General features: G+C 40.9%; 1 pseudogene; it reads right to left on the reverse strand.

The window, feature by feature from the left end:
- Window positions 1-612: 612 nt before the first annotated feature.
- On the reverse strand, window positions 613-8,562 carry LOC134641611 (TRPM8 channel-associated factor homolog; annotated as a pseudogene).
- Between the last annotated feature and the right edge of the window lie 8,725 nt (window positions 8,563-17,287).

Raw genomic sequence — 17,287 nt, forward strand, 5'->3', positions numbered from 1 at the left:
TGCGCCTACGGCTCTGTCCTATTTTTAATAGGTACCTACCACGGGTCACAAAGTTAGGACAAACACTGCAGTCGAAGATGTCCAGTTCAAGCGCTGCAAAAAATGAAAATCAATTAAAGAAACATATCCACTGGTCTTACCAAGAAATCAGTTAAGAAACAAGGGGATGTTGCAGCAAAAACATCAAAGGTCACAAAATGAAGCTTGAAAATAACAGTGGCTGCAGTGACACTTTTCATTGTTTTAACACTCAGCTTCACTTCAGCTCTTTGATTGTTACAACTTTGCTCTCCTTGCAGCCAAAATGATATGAGCATAACTAAATATTTAACCTAATTACAGCAGCAAACAAGATTACTTGCATTACTACACTTGGGTCATTTACTGTATGCACCAATTCCCAGCCAAGATGCAAAAAGTGAGTATTCTATCCAATGCTGCAGGTACAGTCATGTAACACAGACATGAATCAAAGAAAATCCCGTAAAGTTCAGTGAAAGTATTACATGGATATTTCAGGATGTTGCACAGAATTTTACAGTCTACTTGATGATTGATTGACGTGGTTAATGATTACACTAAAACATAAAGTATCAGGATAACAACATTAAATTTAACTGCCAAATTTACATGACTTTGACATTTTGGAAACAGATAATTGGTTTGATAATTTGCTAATAATATGATGAATACTATTTAGTCCCCCCACCCCAGATAAACAGAAGCACAGAGGACATTTTAGTGTCCAAGTTAACTTTCAATCAAAATTAAAGAAATTTGGAAGTTAATTTGGAAGGTCACTAATTTGGAGTAAATGATTCCGGCATGTACTGTGAAAGAAGCCGCTACATTTACTTTTCAAATGGGATACAATACAACATTGAAGTAAATGTCATGAAATGATTAATTTAATGAACTGAAATTTCACTGCGGAGAACTAAAATGATTTTTTTAGTGTGCAATACTGTTCAGTTCATTTGTACTGGGTCATGGGGTGATCATTCCAGGGAGGCAGCTTGGACAGTTTTTCCTCAGTGGCTGTTTCGATGGGCCAGGCCCAGGCCTTGAAGAAGCCGGTCAGGTTCATCCCCACAGTCTGGGAGAAAGTCTCAGCATACAGGTTCATCTTTGTGTCATTGTCATCAGGAAAGTTGCTCATGTGGTGGTATGCAGCAAAAACCTTCTTAAAGGAATCCCAGCCAAACTTTTCCTGGAGCTACAGTGAAGGTAGATATGACAACAACTCAAACTGTTTGCTGTCTTTTATGATAGGAGCAATAATCTCTTGACCAAAGCATCATAACTTGTTACCATTTAATGTTAGCTTCATTATAAGTGTACAAGTCTATATGGAATTGTCGTCTATATGGAATTGTCACCTATATGGCACACCCAAATCAAACTCTTTTAATAGAAGGCAAAGTGCATGTAAGAGATTTGATTTGAAAGGTATCATCTTGTAGTTTCTTACACTATCCTTGTTTAGCATGTGGCTAAAATACAGCTGACTTGATCAAATGGAGTTAGAGACTTTCAGTCTTATTCATATCATGTGTTTTCTTCGCTGTGGACCAAGCAAAATGTCTCTATAATTTCTCACCTGCAGATATGTTTCCAGGGCAACCCACACACTCCAGTCACTGAGTTTCCTTCCTCCCTTGTACTCGTCTACTCGAGTCTTTCGGTTTGCTAAAGTCAAATCACCATGAGCCTGCACCAAAGAACATGGAATGAGATATTTATGAAGTCTTGTGATCAGAGCGAAAAAGGTATGTGATGTGCTGTGATAGGATACAAAAAGAGTTTTGTTGATGTTGACTAACATGAAACAAATGAGTCTGTCAAAAACACTTGATTTGCTCTTCCTATGCTCTGTTGATGCCCAGCACCTCTTCATTCACATACACTGACCACAGGTTGCATGTACACTCTGTGGTGTGTGGGTGGAACTCCCAGCAGCTTCTCTGTTGGTTGTGTCCCAGTTCATGGATGGGGCCCCACAGTTCTTTACCTTTTTTAAGATCACCTAGCTCAGCAGCTGAGTCATGGTGTGCCATGATGGGATAACCTGAATGCATCCAGCCTTAACAGAGGAAAAGTACATAGCACACATGACCTTTCAGTTTACTGCCTCTTTCACCTATTGAAATTGACACGTCAGTTCCCAAATCCCACCCTTTGTCAGATCATCTTGATCTTGTTGTAGTTGAGTGTTCCAGTAGTCTCCACTTCATTTCATATTCCTCGTCATTTGTTTCTATTTTTTGTTTCCTAGAAATTCTGGCATCCCCTCATCAACAGAGTTTGAACAGGAGGTGCATAGGTGGTTCCTGTGCTGGTAGTCTGTAATTATGATAGTTAAGATTTCCCTTCTATTTGTCATCACACAGAGTCAAAAACAAATATAAAAATGTATCACACTGAGCAGTCTGAAGCTTTTCAGGGGATCCTAAACCCAGAGTTAGCATGGACATGATGTTTTAGTTAAATTGTTTGTCATCCACAGTGAGTTGGGAATAGTTTCATGTCCTTGGGCATCTCCACAGAGCATGCCACTAAAGGCAAGTATTACCAGCATGAAGCAAAGTGCACTTACCCAAAGAAATCTGCACATCTGTCACAAAGCGCTCCTTGCGGGCAAATTTGTGTGGTTTGGCAGCCAGATCTGCAATGGCCCTCATGATTTAATCCCAGAGAGCAGCCACCTCCTTGGGGCGCTCCAGACCCCGAACAGCATCTGATGGTACAGTGAGGATGATGTTTTCAAACTCCAACTCTGCCCAGGGCCCAGGAGCCGTGTGCAGCAATGACAACTCAGCTGCAGTTGTTGCACCTGAAAAGAGTAAAGAAAGGTCTATTAAAAGATTAGATCTATTAAAATGCTTTGTATTACTGCATTTTAAAAATATATAAAATCTTCTGTAACACCTGGTCCTTTAATTTTTCTCAGCATCACATATGCATTTGCTTACACCCTTCAAGTAGCCTTTAAAGTTTTAAAACAGGCTTTTCTGTAAAAAGCTGAAGGCTTTGAATAATAACAATTAAGCAAAACTTGTGCACTGTTTTAGACGAGAGGGTTAAGCTGTTAACTAGATTTTTGTTTCCTTTTCTTTACTTAACTTTCAACATGTTGAACTGAAGTTGTTTCACCTGCATCGTCCATTGAAAACACTTGGGATCAGAATGAAGGTGATCCGAGTGAATAAGACTAATACTTATTAGATATCTTCCATCAACTCCATGGACATAAAGTACACAGCACTGTTATAAACCACAGACTCACCAGACTTGTAGTATGGAGCAGTTACAACTTTCTGCACTATGATCTCCAACCCTTTCACTTGTGTGTTTGGTGGAGCCACGAGGTAGATGAGTCCCCCCCACAGGTTGGCCACATGCATCATCTCTGATGTAACAGGAAACTGCTCATGAACACGTGGTGGTCTCTTCAGCTCATTTTTGTCATGTAAGTCATCAGTTTGACAGCCTATCTGAATCTGTAGATGAAATAGAAAATGTATTATTGCTTTGTAAGTACTTTGTAGATGTACATTGCAAATATATATATTATATATTAAGTGACTGAATGACTACATCCGAATAACTGATTGCAGATATCCAGCTATCACAAAGAAATTTTCTTCACTTGATTTCAGGGTTTTGACAAAACAGACCCCTGTGCATTCAGGAATGTGGTGTTGTGCAAAGCAGCTCATATATGCTGTAAAAATTGTCTCTTGGTGTGCTATTAAAAAGCATGGGCAGGTTTAACATTGTTCCTACAGTATAGATGACTGGGACATGTTCTTGGATTGAGTTGAACTAATACAGGCAGTGAACAGAGGGCACAGTTCTGTGTGGGACGTTCTATTGGCTGAAGGGCTGATGCTCAAACAGATGTTCAGAGATGTGACTGAATTTCCTGTGTCAGTATCGTCCAATCATGTAAGAGATTTCAAGGATGGTTTGAGCTGTTTCTCCAAACTACAGACATGACAGAAAAAATGAGGTGGGGCTGGTCCTTTAGATTGAATGAACCTTTGCTGCAAACAGGCAGAACCTAAGGGGCTGTTACGGCACGCCATGCAGCACAACACAACATAACTCAACACCACTCCAAAAAGCTTCTAAACAGAGCTTCACCTGTTCATGCAAACCTTACTTGAGGTTTTCATGAACATGTAGTGTCATCAGAAGGAGAAAGAACTTTAAATTCCACAATTTTCTGTGCTTCACCTTCCACTCCTTGTTGATAATCTCAGTTGGCATCACCATGTAGGTACTCATACCAGGAGAGAGGTAGAGACCAGTGTTGATCCACTCTTCCCCATCTAACACACACACACACATTTGAAAAAAAAAAAAAGTGTCACTGGGCGTCAATCTCTGAGAGAGAGAGATTGGTGGAGGAGAATCCGTTTCTGTGTCATGTGGGAAGATCGGAAGTGCGGGATTTCACTGGTGGACACTACCTGTTCCCACAGAATTAGTAGATAGAAACTGTGGATGATCTATTGCTTGAAGATTTTGTAAGTAGTTAAACTCACTGAATGTGACCCACTGAGTTCTGTGTTTGAGTGTGGCTTGCACACTGGTTATGACATATTCACAGTTGACATATTTGTCCACAAACTGCTGTGTTAACATCGAGCCTGTGGTTATAGACGTCTGGCATCAGTGGATTATCCTTGATGAGGTAGGGCAGGAGGGCCTCAGGATTTAGGCAAAACTCGTATACAGGTGATCCCACACTGAGGAGTAGTTTGTCTTTTGGCGTCTTTGCAGGGCAGCTGTCACTCACCTTGAAGAAGAAGACATTAGTGTAACATCTTAGTGGTTAACAGCTGCCATACAGTGATCAGTGGCACTAGCCTGTGTTATCTTTTCAAAGGTGTTCATATGTTTTTTCTCTACTCACCTGTGGCAGGCCTGACCTCTTTAACATGTCAGTGAGTGCAGCCAACACTTGAGTGTAATAGAAGCAGCCATGTGCCTTTGTGTGCAAGTAAGCATCACAGTCACTGCGCAGCTTTTTAAGACACCCCTCCTCATGCTTGCTAAGTTCTTCACCTGTAGTCACATGGGCAACGAAGCGGTGTAGAAGGTGGCGGAAGTGGTAAGTATCTTTAATCGGCCAGCTGGGTACAAGAGCTTTGTATGTTTCTGCACTGACGGTTTCTCCTAACAGGCTCAATCCGGATCAGGATCTTGTTCCCTGAAAGAAAGTAAAGCCAGTCTGACTTAATATACTGAGATATATGGTTGGAAATGTCGTGACTTTGTTTTTTCCACTAATGAGAAGATTCCTTTTTTGATCCTTAACTTATCACAAGATATTACGCCTTGTAATGTATGAGTCTATTAAAGCACTGCATGTATACAACACATTTTAAGTAATTGGGGTAGTTGAGAAGACAAGAAGAGCTCTATATTGATGCAGTGCATTTATGGTTTTTGGGTGGAAAATAAGAGCACTACCAGTATTTCTACTCTGTATATTGTGAAACACTTGTAGTGCATGTTCATACCTGAGAAATCTGTTAGTACATTTTGCCCAGCATGTGTATTTGCCCAGTACCAGCAGGCCTCCTCCCTCTGCCACAAAGTTTTGGATTTCCTCCAAATGCTCAGTGATATACGCTGTACACACAAACACGCTGAGGTCTGTCCTGAAGTTTGTCTTCTCACACTTCAGCCCTGACTCACTCAGAACTTTCAGTGCAGGATCCACCATGACACCAACAACCCCTCTGCGCCCTTCATCCAACCAGTGAATGGCATTTCTCCAAAATGGAGCCATGCTCTAAAATGAAAGGAAAGCAGCAGCAAAGGCTGTCATGTGTATGTGTGATATATCAAAGACAAGTCCAATCAGCACACATTTCACTTTAAATCATCCTGAGGTCTAATACCTAACCCTCTAAAGGTTTTGACTTAGAAATTTTATGACTAACATTTAATGTTGACTCCACCTCAACTCCAAGATATCCTTCATGTGTAACCACAATGACCCGTCCTCGCCCATAGTAGGCTCCTGCCAGGACTGGACATCCATCTTCGGTAGTGCCGATGGGAAAGGCTAGTGGGCTGTGGACTAGAACCTCAGAAAATAAACAATCAGATGGGAGGTTGAACTCTGGAACCCCCTGGAGTAAGAACTCCAAGTCATCCTTAAAATCCCTGCCTGTCCTGTATTTGAAAAGTGGAATAGGAAAGTGACATGCGCAGAATTAAAGTGATTTAAGAATAACTGTACATATTTCTTCACATAAAAAAATCAGCAGTTTGTAAATTAACAATCACAAATTTAACTTTAGAAAGACTGTTACAATTAGAGAAAAACTGTTTTCAAATTATAAGTTATTATATTAAAAAAGTGGAAATTTTGTAAACATGCAGTAAAACAGAACTACATTAAACACTCACGCTAACGACATCCAGGAGGACGGGATCTGAGGGTAGACAGGCAGGTTTTCCACCTCACCATAATGCTCAGTGAAGTAGATCCCTGCCACTCCCGACACTTTATTCCCATCAAACTGATGCAGTGTGTTCTCTTTGGGGTGAGTTGCAGCCCAATGCCACGCCTGCCCAGCTATCAGCACCCCTCCTCCAGCTTTCAGAAACGCCACCAGCTCTGTTGGGTCTGAGCCCACGCTGTAGGCATCGGTCACATAAACACCAACTCCCAGTTTGTCACTGAAAGCTCCCACAACCTTTGGTTGGAAGCTGGATTTTTGGAGGCTATCAGCAACAATGTTCCCTCTAATTTTTCATGTGTCTGAGCGAACACACAAACTCCCTGAGCGATCCCTTGGACCACTGTGAGCGACATCAGAGCGACATCCAATCCATCCAAGTTACATGGTGTATTAAAATAATCAAATTACAGCATTTACATTTATGTTAGACTACTTTTAAACTGCTTTAGCCCATTTACAATGAAAATGTAAAAGAAATCTAGCCATTGGCCTGTGTAGTATGTTAACACTATTGGAAGTAAAAATAACTTGAACTCCAATTTCAAAAACACAACTTTCTTTTTTTTATTTTTTTTAATACAGCTCTGACTTGTATTATGAGTATGAGTCTGTGGTCTGGGAGGGAGCCCTGTAACTCTGTCTGCAAAATATAGTATATAATGACCAATGCTGGGCAATTAATTATATAGTTACTCCTCAAAAAAGTAACTCAGTTTGGCAAACAACAAAGTTTTTGCAGCTATTTTTTAAATGCAGCCAAGGCGTTTTTAAATAAACATTTCAAACTATTTACAGAACAATCAGCTGTTCTGCATCAAATCTGATGCCACACAAATTATTTGTGCCACTCCAAAAATAATTTCTGTCCACTATGAGGCCTTCAGGCCTGACAACAGGAGATGTATCACTCCTGTAACACCTGTAACATTCAGCAGTCGCCTCATTGTTCTGACACACATAACAAAACTATTGACTACACTACACACTAACTACACAAGATTTGCGCTAAACGTCTCAAATCTCTCACATCTCAAAGCACCGCCGTCACTCCTAAAACGTCCTCCCGTTTCTTAACAACTAGATGCCACGTTGCCATACCATTTTTTTGATTGGTCGACATGGTACTTTTTAGGACGAATAGGAAAGAGAGGGGGGTGGGGGGTTGTTTTTGCTCACAGGTGGAGAGCGCTTTGGAGCCTTTTTTCTTATAAAACGCCGTTTTTACCGTTTATTCCCGCAGTAAATATAAACAACGATAGTATTCAGGAAGAAAACCAAACATTGCATATATTTTTATCATAACTCTGGTTTTACGTGGCCTATCAACACAATTTAAAAACTGGTATAAAGTCCACACTTTTCCCGTCAATTGTTCCGTCTGTCCTGCTCACATCTCCAATGGTTGTTCACGTTGTCATTAACGTGGCTTCACTCCACATCAGCCACGCCGCTTTGCTAACTAAAACTCCGGTGTCGGCACATAAGGACGCTGTCATAGCCTGTCAACGACGTTGATTAGCTGCGTATATACGAATGTGAATCGCATTATTGGCTGGACTATGGGATAAGGTGACATCGTTCTAATCCCGGGAGCACCCAGTCACTTACTGACTAACACTGCTAAGCAGAATTGTTAAAGTATTAATTTTAATTTCAATTCAGGTTAGATTTTTTTTTGTGCGCAACGCAGATTTTCTTTGCGCAGAGACCGTGCCAGCAGTGCGCAATTGCGCACGCGCGCAGCTTAGAGGGAACATTGAGCAACTGCACTGACCTTTCTGTGCACCCCTACAGAGAGGTTATCAGATCCATCACCTCTCACCCAGGTCACAGCATTTTCTACCAGAGCAGGAAAGGCTGTCAAGTAGCCCTCATGAACCAGGACCACAATCCTTCCACTGCCGTACAGAGAGGCAGCCTGACCTCGGCTGTTCATTGCTAAAGGAAAGGCATGGTCTCCAATCAGCACCAGGTCACAGGGAACATAGGGTCCCTGTAGGTCCAGCTCCTTCATGCCTCTCATCAGGGAGGCGTAGGCCTCTTCATGTTGGCTTTTGAATGATTGGTTAGATGGCATAGTGTAGAGGATTTATGATCTGTCGACTGATGAATAAGGTGAAGGTTAGGATGCAGAAAGAGGAAGTTGTTAACACATCAGGTTTAATAGATTTTCTTACATATATGTATGCTAAGCTAAGTTGATGGAATAAAAAGGCTCACTAACCATAAAAATAAAAGTATCAGTTTTGTGTTAAACATCAAGACACACAGCAAACTGTCAAATAGCAGCTGGTGAGAAAATAAAAAGCTGTTCTCCACTGATCTCATTACAACCAAATACAACTTGAAAACACGAAGGTTTTGGGGGTTTTTGTTACCTGAAAGATGCTTTTCTGTGGTATTAGACCGTAGCACCACAATTTTTAAAAGAGATGAAAGATCAGGAGCTCTACGTGACTGGACAGGAGAAAGGATGCCATTCAGACCAGGGAAAGGTGCTGCTTATATCAGGAGATACGCGAATAAGAGGAGGAACAAACAAGGGGAGGGACCACTGAAAAGAGGCAGCTCTTTTTATGGCCACAGAGTCAAAAGTTTATAAAGGTTGTAAATGTTATTCAAATGTGAGAATGGGAATGAGAACTTTAATGTGTTATATTCTCCTGAGAACCAACCTATTCATTTTTGTCCTCTGTAAACTTCTTTCTGTAAGGCCAGCATCTATCTTTAACTCATCATATAAACTTTATTATCATCCAAAATTCACCTTAGCTTAAGTTTTCATGTAGTCAAACCACAGATTTCCAAACACACACATAATACAGTTCAGTTTTCCATGGAAGACTGTACTTTTATGCCGTTTAAACACGGCACATGCCTCCAAAATGAAACATACAGCCAAAGCAAGTTAAGACAGTCCTACTAGCTTGGAGATATTTCAGAGAAACAGCAAGTACTACCACTTCACCTCACTTCACAGCCTGGTGGGTTGTTATTGACTGAAGATTTATGACTAGCCTTGAAAATGCCCCTTTAGTTCCCTAGTTCCCTGTAAGCATCATAGTTACAACATCAACATCAGACTCACACACAGATCTTGTCTGCATCTGTGTCTGTGAACAAATGTATATCTGCTCAGTCCAATGTCCAACAACTGAAGGTCAAATCTTTCTGTGCAAAATAAAAGTGAATATATGAAAAACATCATTTTAGTAAATTCTGATCAGGTCAAGAGGTCACACGAAAGTGGTTATCAGGGTATTAAGTCATTAAGGTTTCCAAATCTTATGATGTAGTTAGAACAGGTGTTGGTGTTGCTGCATACGACAAAAACACTAAAATACGGTGTGAATGTGTGATAGGGAGACCTTTACCCCTATCCTGCCAATACTCCTTGTAGCTGAGAGGATATCAGTAATTAAACAAAAAAAGGATTTCTGTCTTTTCATTAGATCAGACGCAATGTTCCCTCTAATTTTTCATGTGTCTGAGCGAACACACAAACTCCCTGAGCGATCCCTTGGACCACTGTGAGCAACAGCAGACTTGTGCACTGTGGTCACAGCAACATCGAATCCATCCAAGTTACATGGTTTATTAAAATAATCAAATTACAGCATTTACATTTATGTTAGACTACTTTTAATTAACTGCTTTAGCCCACTTACAATGAAAATGTAAAAAAATCTTGTTCATGACCTGTGTAGTATGTTAACACTATTGGAAGTAAAAATAACTTGAACTCCAATAAAGCTCTGACTTGTATTATGAGTATGAGTCTGTGGTCTGGGAGAGAGTCCTGTAACTCTGTCTGCAAAATACAGTATATAATGACCAATGTTGGGCAAATAATTATATAGTCACTTCTTCAAAAAGTAACCCAGTTATGCAAACAAAGTTTTTTGCAGCTGTTTACCTAAAAATGCAGCCAAGGCGTTTTTTTTTTAAATAAACATTTCAAACTATTTACAGAACAACCAGCTGTTCTACATCAAATTTGATGCCACACAAATTATTTGTGCCACTCCAAAAATAATTTCTGTCCACTATGAGATAAAGGAGAACAACAGCCTGATACCTGCAGGCCTGACAACAGGAGATGTATCACTCCTTTAACACCTGTAACATTCAGCAGTCGCCTCATTGTTCTGACACACACAACAAAACTATTGACTACACTACACACTAACTACACAAGATTTGCGCTAAACATCGCAAATCTCTCACATCTCAAAACACCGCTGTCACTCTTAAAACGTCACCCTTCCTAAACAACTAAATGCCATGTTGCCATATCATTTTTTAATTGGTCGACATGGTACATTTTTCCACCAATAGGAAAGGGTGTGGGGTTTTTTTGTTTTGTTTTTGCTCACAGGGGAGAGTGCTTTGGAGCCTTTTTTCTTATAAAACGCCGTTTTTACCGTTTCTTCCTGCAGTAAATATAAACAACGACAGTATTCAGGAAGAAAACCAAACATTGCATAAATTTTTATCATAACTCTGGTTTTACGTGGCCTATCAACACAATTTAAAAACTGGTATAAAGTCCACACTTTTTCCGTCAATTGTTTCGTCTGTCCTGCTCACATCTCCAATGGTTGTCATTAATGTGGCTTCACTCCACATCAGCCACGCCGCTTTGCTAGCTAAAACACCGGTGTCGGCACATAAGGACGCTGTCATAACCTGTCAACCACGTTGATTAGCTGCGTATATACGAATGTGAATCGCATCATTGGCTGGACTATGGGATAAAGTGGCATCGTTCTAATCCCATACAGGAGCAGCCAGTCACTTACTGACTAACACTGCAAAACAGAATTGTTAAAGTATTAATTTTAATTTCAATTCAGGTTTGATTTTTTTTTGTGCGCAACGCAGATTTTCTTTGCGCAGAGACCGTGCCAGCAGTGCGCAATTGCGCAGCTTAGAGGGAACATTGATCAGACGCAACCTGCTTAAGTCTAATTACACTCAAGTCAAAGTTAATACAAAAGCAATTCTTTGACGCATTAAAAGTCTAAAGCTTACATGTATCAAGTTTAGAGTCTTTAGAAAAACTGACCTGTGAACAGTCTAGAGACACCAAACAAATGAGACCCAGTTAGTCTGTTTTACACTACATATCATCCCTGTGTTGCGTGACATTAGTGCGTGTAGCAAAAGCTTAATGGGCATTTTTCCTCTTATCTCCAACATAAATGGAAAACACACAAAAGCACATACACAGAAGGACAGAAACACAGAGGTACAGTTATTTGGTCAAACTACTTTTTCAGCAAATACACCTAAAGATGCACAGACACTTTACACTCTGCTGTGTATGTGCTGTGTATGTGTGTATGTGCTCAATCCAGTGTTTAACAACTAAAGGTCAAATCTTTCTGTGCAAAATAAAAAGAAGTATAAGTAAAGACAACACTGAGAAACCTGACATGAAAATCATCCATTCAGGAAATATTGGTCAGGCTAAGAGGTCACACGAAGGCGGTTATCAGGCCAATAACTCAACCCACGGTTACCAGTTCTAGCTATGAGTGTGACGGCAGAGTATGATGAATAAAACAATGAAATCCTGGAAATGTTTAAACAAATTTTTTGCACAATAAATCACACACACACACACACACACACACACACACACACACTAGAGAAGATTTAGGTTTAGATTTATTTGTAAAACTCATTATTTGTTTAAATGTGCCACATTTATTTTACTAATTTTTTTCCTAATTCTTCTATTTATGAACAGAACCCGTCTGGGAACAGGATGTAAATATGTTGTTGTACAAACTGCTTTTAGATATGTATAGTATGAAGAAGGAGCAAGAGGTAGTGGTAAACTTAAACATAAAGAATGAGAATCAGAACAAACAACAGTTCTTCATCTCCTGCTGGATCTCAATAAAGTCCAACAGGAAGTGGGGAAAAAAACCAGAAAGGAAATGTGTTGCATTCAGATAGCATGCACTATCAACTCTGCTTTGAAAGCATCCCACTGCATACAAAGTCAAAACATTATTGAAACAAGAAAGTTTGTATACTTTTATTAACCTCCTTGGACCTGGTGTCCACATATGTGGACATCGCATTTTAGGTTGTCTCGACCAAAATACAAAATTTTCCTCTATAAGGGCCTGATATCTCTTACGAGGACATTTACTGCCACTGTTCTATCGAAATTTAAAACGAATGTCCTCATATGTGGATATCCTTCCCTTATAGAGCAAAATCAGGTAAAAACATAATTCTTTTTTTACACTCATCAGGTCCCAAACAGCCCAAATAGCAAAGAGATATTAAAAATGCATGTCATGATAGTTTGGGTCTAAGGAGGTTAAAGGATATGTGGAATAAATTTCTTCACATTTTAAAGATGCTCTCTTCCTCATCTTTGGTCTCTTTGATTCACTTAACTCCTGCTTCTCGTCTCCTACTTAGAATCTCTGTTTGGCCCTCAGTTTTCAGCCAGAACCTGTAGGCAGAGGCTGCACATTACTAACAAACAGCTTTATGTGGAGGCAGTTGGCTACAGGTTTTGGCAGAGGCTTTGGATGGAGGTCCAGACCTGGGCTGTCTGTCAGATCCAGCAGGTTAAGGTTTGGGGCATAATGTAGTTTCAGTTTTTTGAAACTACATTTTTTTGAACTTTCAATGAGTCAGCTCAGAGTAGAGAGACATATTTTGAGAAGACAGCCAAACAATCTGATATCTTGTGCTACTTCATCTTATAGTGATATCTTCATCTTAAGAATGGACAGGTGTCCGTTTGTCTGTTTGCAGCAAGAAGCTGAGAAAACCTGGGAAAATCATTCCTCAAAATGCTGCCACAGGCATTAAAAATTTATGTAACTACTTTATTTTTTTCCATCACTTTAAATTTTTTAACAGAAAATACCTGCTGACCTCTCAGCTTTCCCAGCTTAAGTCATTGTTAAGGGTAGAGGGACACACCTGTATGATGAACACAACTACAGTTTTTATGAGATTGACCATAAGCACAGTTTTCATTCTCTGCAATAGCCAACTGTGGCAACATTTTGGGAGTAATGCACAGATGAATTGACAGGTGAGAAGCTTTACGAGAGCTATTTCTGAGATAAGAAGAGAGAGAGATTGCGTTACTCTGGTAGGTTTTTTATTTTTTGCAAGAACTGCTAGAAGAGGATGGAGGCTGGAGATGGGTAGTATACCCTAAAGGTGGAGCAAAACAGTCAGAGGAGTTTATCCGAGTGGGCAGACAGTCTTACAGTGAATCAACGTGTGAAGGTGGAGCTGAGGGGTGGTGCCTCAGCAATTTGTGTCCTGCAGATGATTTTGTCACTAATGAATTCATTTAAAAGTTTTATTTACAGACTATTTAAAGCTTATTTACACAGACTCAGTAACTGTCCTCATTTCTTTCACTGTTTCTCTGAGCTGTTCAGCTCAGCACTCGGGTTCTTCCGTAGTATCCACATTAAATTCAGGAGGACACTCTTCAACTCCGTAAGTCACGTCCACGTGAAGGCGGCCGTCTTCATCAGTAGACATAATCATTGTGGGACGGTTCAGTCTCTCCCATAGCTTCTTCTTTATGAGGCGTCCCAGCTCCAAACTGTATGGACGGAGCTGTCCGTTCTCGTCTCTGAGGAACAGAAGAAACAGAAAGTTTTAAGCCATTTTTGCTGTCGGGTGGGGGGGCAAAAGAAGTTTGATCCACACTGACCTCAGCATATCATCGACCACTTCATGGTACACCTGCTGGTACTCTTCTACTGAGCGGTTGTGGATCTTTAGAGGGCTGTCTGGCCGAGGTGCAACAGTAGAGGGTTGGAGGTTGGGGGCTGTATTTGAGACCAGAGGCAGCTCAGCATCAGGGATGGTGGCTGATGGTCTTGTGAACTTGTCGTCTGGATCTGAGTTGGAGGCCTGAGGGGTGGAAGACATATAGCTATCATCTATTTGTTATCAATTTAGCACCACAGCAGAAAGTCCAGAAGAGACAGACAACCTTGGTTTTTCTCCTTTTCTGGGGAAGGATGTCTGAACTTGGAGAGCGCCGGCGTTTCACTTGAGTGTGCTGTAAGTGGAAAAAGGCAGTAAGACACAAGAACATCCTTTAACAATCCTACAAGAGACAAATCTCCATCAGAAACATTGACCACTCTCAGGAGATGACCCTCAAAAATTTGCCAGACCTTAAGATGTAAGAAGAGATTTAAAACATGAGCTGTGCTCTGTTGCTACTCATCATTTGATGGAAAGTAAACAAGTAAGTGTTGTAAATGAATCAAACAAGCAGAGTAGCATCGTTTCTAATATATTCACGTATTTTATCATTTAACATGTGAGAATCAGATGTGTAACCTGCTCATCCTTGAGGCACTGACACGGTCTACAGGCTCCAAGCTTTCTCCTCCTCTCTGATAGCCGTGCAGAGACTCTCTTTGCTGTGAGGCTGTCTTGGACTTCAGCAGCACACTGCAAAATTTCATACACATCAGAAAAAAGCCTTTCTAACACAGCATATGTAATGCATGTCAGTTTTAAGAAATTTCCTGCAACTAAATTGGATTTTCTGGAAGACTGAACACCACAGTGTTGTCCTGTCACCTAAAATTTACATGCAAACAGCGGTTAAGTGAAACTTTAGCTAAATACATAATATCAGGTTATAGTATTTCAGATTCACTGGGTTGACTTGTTTAAAACAATAAGATCCAACTGAATGGAAAGGTTTAATTACAATAGATGCAGTAAATCATTTATGCATGCATTTGCATTTGATTTGAATCCATTTGCTTTGAATTAGACTAAGTTTAGACAACTTTGAGTCCTACCAATGAATGCACATCTATTCACACTCTTAGGTAAACTGTAAATAAAGTAAAATGAGTGTGTTGTCCTTGAAAAGACTTCATTAGATGTATAAATACAATAAATGTATATTTTTTTTATAAATTTAAGATATGAGAAAATCCTGACTCTAAACTTTCTGGCTTACGAAAATCTCAGTGGTGAAAAAAATTGAAAACAAATCAAATCTCACATTTTCCATGATGGAAGTCGCTTTCTTCTGGCTCTGGGAATTTTTAGTCCTCATCAGGATGAAAATACTTTTCAATAAAACTGATAGTTTGCTAGAAATCGCTGTGTGGAAAGTGTCAAAAAGGATCTTGAGCTGCAGAATGTTTGTTTAGGTTTAAATGATGAATAGACAGAAATGATGCATCTGCAGGGGAACCATGGCAACTGTGGAACCCTGGGTATCCATGTAGTGCACAGCTGTTTTTTGTAAACAACTTGGTGTTTTGACACATCTCACCTGTGTGACTGTCTCTGACTGACAGTCTGACTGCATCCTCACTCACAGTGCCTGCTTTAACTGTGCTCTCAGTCTTTCTATGAACAGCTGACTGTATTTGTGCATGCGCTTGTAGAGCTTTAAAATAACCAGCCCAACAGAGTTTGGATTAAATAAGAAGAAAGTAAAAAGATACAGCCATGCAGAAATTAAAGGCTCTTTCTGCACAATCAGCACAATTTTTTTTAATGGATTAAGTTTTAATAGAGTACAAATCACCGACAAACACATCTCCAAACATCACAAAACGAATAGTTATGTCTATAACTTCTGTTCCCTGAAGGAGAGGAACGAGGTACAACACATAAGTATGGGATATCACGCCCTCGCGTGTCCTGGCTGAAGAAACCTTTATTCACGCCTTTAAGGCAGATGACGTGTGATGACACGCGCACGGCCCCGCCCGCACATATAGCCGCTGTCATCACAGTCATCCCTCAGTTCGATAGCCGCTCTTCACCGAGCCAACTGCTCAGTGGGGCCACCCTGTGTTGTACCTCGTTCCTCTCCTTCAGGGAACAGAAGTTATAGACATAACTATTCGTTCCCTTTCAGTCGATTCACTCGGTACAACACATAAGTATGGGACATATATACACGCCCCGCAGAGCAGCCACCGAACCGGAATGGGACCACCACATCCTTAGTGAGTGGTAGACCCAGCAGAAAGGACAGCATGAGCCACCGAAGGGGCTGTAACGTCCAACCGATAAAACCGCACAAAAGTGTGCGGCGATGCCCAACTAGCTGCTGCACAAATATCAGCTACAGGCACCCCTCTAAAAAGAGCCCATGAGGTCGCCATCCCCCTGGTGGAATGAGCTCCCACCCCGTGGGGCAACGCAAGACCTCTGGTGCCGTATGCCAGTGAGATAGCTTCTATAATCCAGTGGGACAGCCTCTGTTTGGACAGAGCTCTACCTCTATTTGGATTAGCGAAGCAGACAAACAGCTGGTCACATAAACGCACATCCTGAGTGCGCTCAATGTAGGTGCGTAGCACACGCACTGGACAAAGAGAATGCATCCTCCTCTGCTCCTCAGATTCAAAAGGAGGGGAGCAAAAGCTCAGCAACTCAAACTCCATTGAGCTATAAGATGCAGGCATGATCTTGGGAAAATAGGCAGCATTTGGACGCAATACGACCTTGTGGCCATCAGGAGAAAACTGTGTGCAGGCGGGATGCACAGACAGCGCATGAAGGTCACCCACTCGCTTCGCTGAAGCCAAAGCGAGAAGTAATGCGGTCTTATATGAAAGAAATTTCATATCCACAGACTCAATGGGTTCAAACGGGGGGCTACAAAGGGCCTCCAGCACCAAAGACAAGTCCCAAGCAGGGACACTGGACTTAAGCACGGGCCTCAGCCGGCGAACCCCTTTCAGAAAACGTATGGCGAGGGGATGAGCACCTGGTGTCACCCCGTCAAAGCCAATATGACAAGCAGATAT

This window comes from Pelmatolapia mariae, linkage group LG14, assembly GCF_036321145.2.
Source record: "Pelmatolapia mariae isolate MD_Pm_ZW linkage group LG14, Pm_UMD_F_2, whole genome shotgun sequence".
NCBI classification, from domain to species: Eukaryota; Metazoa; Chordata; class Actinopteri; order Cichliformes; family Cichlidae; genus Pelmatolapia; species Pelmatolapia mariae.